The sequence below is a fragment of the Anopheles aquasalis genome, chromosome 2 (assembly GCF_943734665.1).
Source record: "Anopheles aquasalis chromosome 2, idAnoAquaMG_Q_19, whole genome shotgun sequence".
In the NCBI taxonomy this organism is placed as follows: domain Eukaryota; kingdom Metazoa; phylum Arthropoda; class Insecta; order Diptera; family Culicidae; genus Anopheles; species Anopheles aquasalis.
The window spans coordinates 61,263,147-61,270,646 of NC_064877.1; the positions used below are offsets into that span (position 1 = coordinate 61,263,147).

At 48.4% G+C, this 7,500-nt stretch overlaps 1 protein-coding gene across 7 annotated transcripts in view; it reads left to right on the top strand.

The window, feature by feature from the left end:
• The first annotated feature begins 5,603 nt into the window (after positions 1-5,603).
• Positions 5,604-7,500, top strand: part of LOC126581451 (diacylglycerol O-acyltransferase 1) — a 5,513-nt gene continuing 3,616 nt past the window's right edge. For 2 of the 7 annotated variants that reach the window (XM_050245118.1, XM_050245125.1), the window contains exon 1: positions 5,604-5,846. The gene's annotated coding sequence lies outside the window, so the exon portion shown is untranslated. The other 5 variants (XM_050245119.1, XM_050245121.1, XM_050245122.1 and 2 more) reach the window with 5 other exon arrangements.

Below are 7,500 nucleotides of genomic sequence, written 5' to 3' on the forward strand. Positions count from 1 at the left end.
AACGGGTGGAAAAAGAAAAAAAGCGAACGCAACTTGGCGCTTCGCGATTGGCGTGTGGGCAAACATGCATAAATACGCCCATGAGCCCATTTATTAAATCAATTTTGCCCACCACCGGCCGTCCCACCGGGTGTCGCGTTCGAGCGCGCCAGAGGTCTTATTATCAATTACCCTTCGCGAAACCCAGGCGCACCATGTGTTTTATCTGTCCTTCCCGCCCTCCGCCCGTGGTTCGAGGTTCCGTTCGAGCCGTTCATAAATTTTGTCTTGCCAACGTTTACCACCCCGTTCGGTCTATTCTGTCCCCTTTATTCCCGCAACCCTCCCCCCCTAAACTGAGGGTGAGGCCATTTATCGTTAAATTTGCTCGTAATTTTCGGTTGTGTTTTATTGGGCCTGCGATGCGTCTCCTTCTCCTCGCGCCATGCGATTCACTTTGCCAATTGATCATCTTCGCGAGATTCTTGGGGGGGGTGAGCCACATCACATTTATATAGCGGGGGGGGGGCTCGAACTGTCACCCTTGGCTAAAATAATAGCTAAACGGAGGGAATTGATTTAGTTAATGTTGTGACGGTTGGGTTTTTTTTGTTCCGGGGAATTCAAATATGCTAACGAAGGTTGAAGGTTGAGTTCAATTGAACTCGGAAGCAAGTAGCCCAAAGATAAGAACACACGTTTAGAATGTTAAAAAAGAATGTTATGTTTCAATGTGTATTGCGCAGTATTTAAACATAACAAACACGCAAAACGCAAGTCGCGCTACTTGTAGGAAGAGCATACTAACGATGGCCATAAAATGGCATTTTCTTGGCAATTCTCTCGCTCCATCTGTGCCAGCTATCGAGGACATATTCATGAAACGGAAGGGTTCTCTCGCTCTCTCTCTTTCGCTCCCCAGTCCCGGCCAATACCGATTGCCACCCTTCACTGCCTAACGCCAAAAGGACTCGCGTTGATTGCGTTGATTATGATTGATTGTAATCAGTTTAGGGCCGCGCAAGGAACAAATGGGACCACAAATTAGGCGCCGAATGCGTGCGTGCTTGCGTGCGTCAGTTGGTGTCGGAAAGCGTGGTCGTATGTGTGTCTGGGCGTGGAGGTGGAGGGGGCGCCCGTGGATACATTTCCGCTGCCAAACGCTGCGTGTGATTAGACGATTCCGTTCGGGGCTGTTTGCATGCACCAGTCTCCGGTCTCCATCCCCAACGTTATTACAGCCACGACTGTTTTCAGTTCGCTATCAACGAGGACCCTTAAAGAGCGCCATATAAAATGGCGAAATGGTACCCCAGCAAATGGGTGTTTTTCGCATTTCGGTTCGCACAGAGATGGTTCGGTAATTAAATTTAATACGATAAACATGCTCTTCTGGTTGCTGGTTGTTTCTGGGTTTCTTTTTCGTAACAGAATGCGCTGCTCCGAAGACTGGTAATGGTATTGGAAGTGTTCCAAAAGCGTTCTGTTCAGCTATAAAGGACATTCATGTTGACCAGGGAGAAGGATGGCAGCCAGTAGCTGCCCGATCACTGCTTCTCGATCGGTTTATTCATTTATGGCTCAGTAGTTTATATGCCCAGGAACTGTTTCCGTCTTAATTGCAGATCCTTCAGTGCGGATGCTGCAGCACTCTGCCATCTTCTCTTCTATTTCCTGCCTTTTGTTTTAGAAAATCAATTATCATTTCTTTAAATCAAACAAAAACTCGCATCAGTGAGTGTCCTTTCACATCGAAACAAACGTTATGATGCTTCATCAACAACTCCCTCTAATGTTGGGCTGATGTCCCAAAACGAGCAATATTCATGCTTCAATTATGCAAATCATACGCGCGTGCGGTCACAAGGTTAAGCTCTGATGCATACCGGCATCGCCGAAGCTAACAATCAAACAAAATGCACTATTAAAACAACAACCAACAAAGGGGGGGGGGGGGGGGTGGGGGATGTTCCCGCCAGAATGCTGTATCCAATCGTGCATCGTGACCTCGCGCTGCCACTACGAAGAGCTAATCCTTTCGGCCAACGTGTGCATCGTGCTGGTGATGCGTGAATAGATAATCCAAATAAAGTGACACGGGTCCCGGAGTGTTTCGCTGGCGCCGGGGAGGGCAACACTAATCGCCTCTAATATCTCCGGGACCGGGCTCCGGGATAGACCGATTCGGCCGTCCCGGACCGTGTCCTTCGTCAGTTTTGTCCACCTCGGGTGTGAATTGATTATATTTTAATAATAATTACACTTATTAGATCGCAATCACGGGCATCGTCATCGTTAGGGCCGTCAGTGCTTCATCAAGGCCAAACCACACCGAGGCCTCCACCAAGTTTGCTTTCGAGCGTCATTCGAGCGATGGCCGAGATTGGGATGGCCGGACCAAGCCAAGGCCTGGGTAAAATGGATGGAAGTTTGCAGTTTGTTTGGCCATCTAATGCCTTTGCCGTGCGTCCGTCAACATTGTATCGCGGTCAGCGTGGGCTCCCGGGCTCGCTAATTAAGTGCAATCAGAGCGGATGCGATCATGCGGCAGCTACGTTATCCTGGGCGAGATAGAACGGACACATCGCGTCTGTCTATCGGGCACAAACGCACACGCACTAGAATTTTGGTGGTTGGCCGATGAGCGACTTGATTGATTTCGTTAATAGACTTCGAGGCAGGTCTCTCGCTAACGCCGGAACGTATTCCCTCTTAATAGCCGTGCAATTCAGCTTTACTGACCAATTCGGTGACACCGTGAGCCATTTTTCACGCCCCATCATCATCATCATCATTGGGAGTAGCAGCTTCCGAGAGGAAGTAAAAAAGGCAAAGGACCAAATCATCCGTCAATCTGGCACTCTTTACGCAAGGCGACTGCGAAGGAGCTTGTGTTGAGACCAGCAATTCTGTGGAACGGAAGCTGGACCAGTGGGTGGCATTTTCTCCTCTTCTCTCCACCCTACCCAGATCCTTTAACCACATCAATCTGGTTCCGGGTTTGGGTAATCTGCAAACATTTATCTTCTCTATCTCGACCTTCTCCACGCCTCCGAGGAAAGCCCCCACAAAAAAGACACTGGACCATCGCGCGGAACTTACGGGAAGATAAATAACTCCCCGGATGGCCTCATAAACGATGTCGAATATTTCACGGACTGACCAGTGCGGTCAAATCACGGAAAGGATGTGTCAATTACGGTGCCCAATATGGGTATATCGCACCGGGAATTGGTTGCTTCCGAAATTCACGTGAGCCAACACTAATTGGCGATCGACCTTCCGTGAGGGCCGGGTTCTAAATGAGCGCAGTGTGCAATTAACGGCATAATAAAACATATAGATCCTGCGGGAAAGGGGCAACGAGGTATTGCATATTTCGGAGCGCCCACACAATACAGTACAACGGAACCAACGAAATGGAGTTGATCTGTTGAGGTGAGGTTGGAGATCGGTTGCAATCGGAGCACCGCACTTTACATGCTCACCGGTTCCATAAAACCAGGACCGTCGGGGTGTTGGGTTTGGGGCAAACGAAATCATAATTAGTCTAATTATTTCGCATTAATATCCAACAGTTGGAATTGGGCAGGGGGTGTGTCGACCATGCGGTGGTTCGGTGAGGTTTGGTTTGGGGGCAGCTCATGCGCTGGTTGCCAGGAGGAACAGACGGACATGAAAGTTTGGACTTTATATTCGCTCCTCTCGCTTTTAATGCAAACGGTTGAATGTTCTGAATTCCGAGTACCCGAAATGAAATGCCGTTCGATTGCAAAACGAGTTCAATTAGGGCGGAATGCACGCAGTTATTTTTTTGTGGTACTCTGATACATTGTGAGCTGTGTTCACTGAATTTTTGAGAATCTAGCTATTGAATATGGTCCTTAAAATCACTTATTTCTTACGTATCAGGCGCTACAACCGACGATCGGTATTGGCCTGTCACAGCAGATTTCTTGGTCTCTGGCCGTAACCGACTTTTTCCAAGAGGCCAGTTGGCTAGCCCTGCGATAATGATGCTTTCTATTGGTTTGTTCAGCTGGTACAATGAGTAAACAGAAATGAAGTAAAATTGAATATAAAAAGGGATATGTTTTCCAACTTATTTCCAAACAGCAGATTTCAACACTTTCTTGAGTGAGAAAGGTAACGAGACAAAAAAGCTCGAAAGCTCGAAAGTTCGAAATTGCTCGTTTTGGCCGAGAAACGATAAAACGATAAACACATTAAACGTTTTAAAAATCAAGGCCACGTGTCTAGCCAGCACGTGTTGCACCATCTCCTACATCCAGTTAAGTAAAGTAAAGATGAATCATTACAGTTTCTTTAATTGATAGTAAATACCATTTTAAGAACATCGAATGAAAGTTAAACAATGGCATACATTTCTTTTTGTTCTATAATCTTTTGCCTTCTTTTTGGTATCCGGAATTTGCCGATCATAGGTCCATTTTTTATTATCCATGTTGAACAAATGTTTTCTAATTTATTGAAATAAAGCTTGGTTCGCTGTGTATACTGTCATTCAGCATTTCATCTTTACTTTGGAGACATTTCCAGGCTAAGAAAAGTTTTCTTACGATTACTAAAAAAAAAAGTAATAAATGTTTCATGCGCCTCAAATATGGTTTTGTTCTAGAAAGTTTGCATGCAGTTTTTTTTATGGAGCAGTATGAAAAGTAAAGACTTTCATGTAATGTTTATTCTTTTCAATGTTTATCGATAAAAGAATTATCACTTCACCGGGTTTTCGTAAAAGAAATGGCACCGATTCAAGCAGCACCAACAGAAAACCTTCTTAAATAATCCATTTCAAAAATTTGCACCACGACCAGCATGTTTCGTTGGCGTTCTCCATAACAGACCAAAAAGCCAACGGCGTGAGAACGGCTAGCGAAACCCGAGGACAACGATGACGAGGGCGATGACGAGGGCGATGACGAAGCCGATGACGAAACATCTGTTTCTTATTTTGCCCATTTGCCGGTGCATCGATGCATGCGCATACACCACGAGGCATGCACCATCATATCCTGACGCTCGGAGAATGCCGGTCTCTCGATGGCAGCTGCCAGTGCCAGGCAGTTTGTTCCTGCAGCATTAATTATGTTTGCCACTTTTGCCTTCCATTTCGCAGTGCACACATCGATCATCATCATGATCATCGACCGAAGGAAGGGTACGATCGCAACGATCGCGGTTTTTGGCTCTGCATTCCACAATTCACAACCGGCACCGAGCCTTCTGAATGCGCACGCGCTCGGGCCGTTGCTGTGTAGTTGTGTGGACGCACGAAACAACCAACGGATGGGACATAATATCGGATTAAAAACAAACCCCCCGCAATACTATCTTCTTTCGGCGTCCACCACCAGCAGCGTGTGCGTCACGAGGCGCTCTCACAGTGTTGGGCAATGCAGTAGCACTACCCGCAGCATAGGAATACTTGAAGATCCTTTGCAGGCGCCAGCACGATGTGATCGAAGGAACAAGATCACCGACAAACACATGCAGCCAGCACACTGTGGATGCCGAGGGTAAAGTAGCTCCCTCGGACCCGAGTACCTCGTGTTCGTTCAATTTATGCACGCTGCTGTCCCGACGACACACTACTCGCAGCGCAGCACTCGACCAGTGGCTACCTCCTCGTGGTGATAATCAACGTAACGTCGGTCACCGAAGTTCGTTCGCGAGGTGGTGCTCCGTGGTGTCACTGATCATCGTACGGGGAGCGGGAGACGCTGAAGCATTTCAATTCAATCAACCAAAGTGTGTAACCGCGCGCGGGCTCGGCTCGTCCATCGTGACAAAACGTTCGTTGGTGCGGCTGTGCGATGCAGTGTCCGTTCTCGCCACCATAACGAAACGTAAGTAGAACTGTTCGACCATTACGCGACATGGTGGTGTGACCGGCGAACGATTTTCGAGTCTTTCGAGTGCATGTGCGCGTGCTAGGAACCGTATTCCGTTCCACGGAGTTCCTGATAAGCCGCTAACAACGCGCGGCTGTTTCGTGGTCTCTCTCTCTCTCTCGCGTCGACCGCGAAATGTGTTTGGTCTACTGGGTGCTACTACTACTACCAGCGCCCGTTCCTGTTCCCTGATCTCCGATTATAGCGATAAGAACGCTCGAGACGGCGTAGTGCCGGCGTTCATGACGGTTAATGACACAGTGTGATACAGCCAAGTAGCGGCAGCGGCAGCAGCAACCTCTAACCACCGGCCGTTGCATCTGGCGGTGCATTGTATGTGGTGGCTTGGGAGCACGCGGTTGCAGAGTATCGGTACATCGGCAGCTAGCAGTCCAGTGAATGTGCGTGAAGTGAGTTTGTACGAACAGTGTAACTCGATCAAAGCCTAGTAATACTGTCCGGACTCGGTGTCTCGAGTGGCGGTTCCTATGGAATGGCGTAGCACATACGGAACAGTAACTATTGACTCACTGACGGTGTCATCTCAGCGCGCAACAGTGCGTAATTGCTCGTATGCTAAGCGATCAACACTGAGGCCTGGTGGAACGTCGTGTTTTCGGTGGCTCTTGTGGTCTTTTGTGGTGGATGGCAACCAGTTTTTGAGTAGGACAACCACGGTCGCGCCAGTGCGAGTAACCACGCTAGCGAGAGTGAACCAAGGTCACCAAGGTTGATGGCGAGCGGACGGTGGACGGTGGACGCTGGACAACGCGACGCTTACGCTTAGCTCACGTCACCATCTCTGGTCGATCCTCCTCGAGCTGCTATTTATGGTTAGGACACACTACTGGGCTGCTAGGGAAAAGTGAAGTTAATCGATCGTGCCTGCGTGCGACAGTAAAGCGTCATGGTCAAGTTCAATGCCATGTTCCCTCCGTTCGTTCACCGAACCGGTGCCGGTATATGCGCTCTAATGCTAATGCATCCAGTGCTTGTTGTTGACGTGCGAAGGCCCACCCGGTATTTAGCACGCGCAATCACGATGACCTCATTTTGGGACGCGAATTCTGTAGCGACGCTCGCCCGAGCACATGTTTGCCCAGTTCTCTTATCATCCAAGTGATCGGGGAAAATGTACTGCTAAAATCTGGAATGAGGTCGGACGTTAAACTCACGGGGAGGGTGGCGTGCATCTCGGGCGATAGTCAGATGCAATCTCGCGCTTCCGTATGATAAAGAGCTAGGCAGGAATAGCTTCGAAGGGTTCAAAAGTGAATGATCGATCTTGCTTCCGCGAGTTGCACTGTTTTGTTTCGCGTAGATAAGAGATTGAACGATACTCCAACCATAAGCACAGGTTAACAAGATACTAGCTAGCACGCTAGAACCCTTTCCTTATCAGTAACACTGTCTTTCCTGAAAGTTCTCCCGTAACTCGAGCCAGGGAGGCTTTCAGGGCATTAGGTGCAGTTATCACAGCTGCCATGATCAGCTTGCTTTGAGGTGTTACTGGCTGATAGCAGCAGCTGCATTGACATACACCATCATCAACAATCTGTTCTCCGCTGCATCGATCCGGTCCACAATCACTCTACGCAGTTAGTACGAC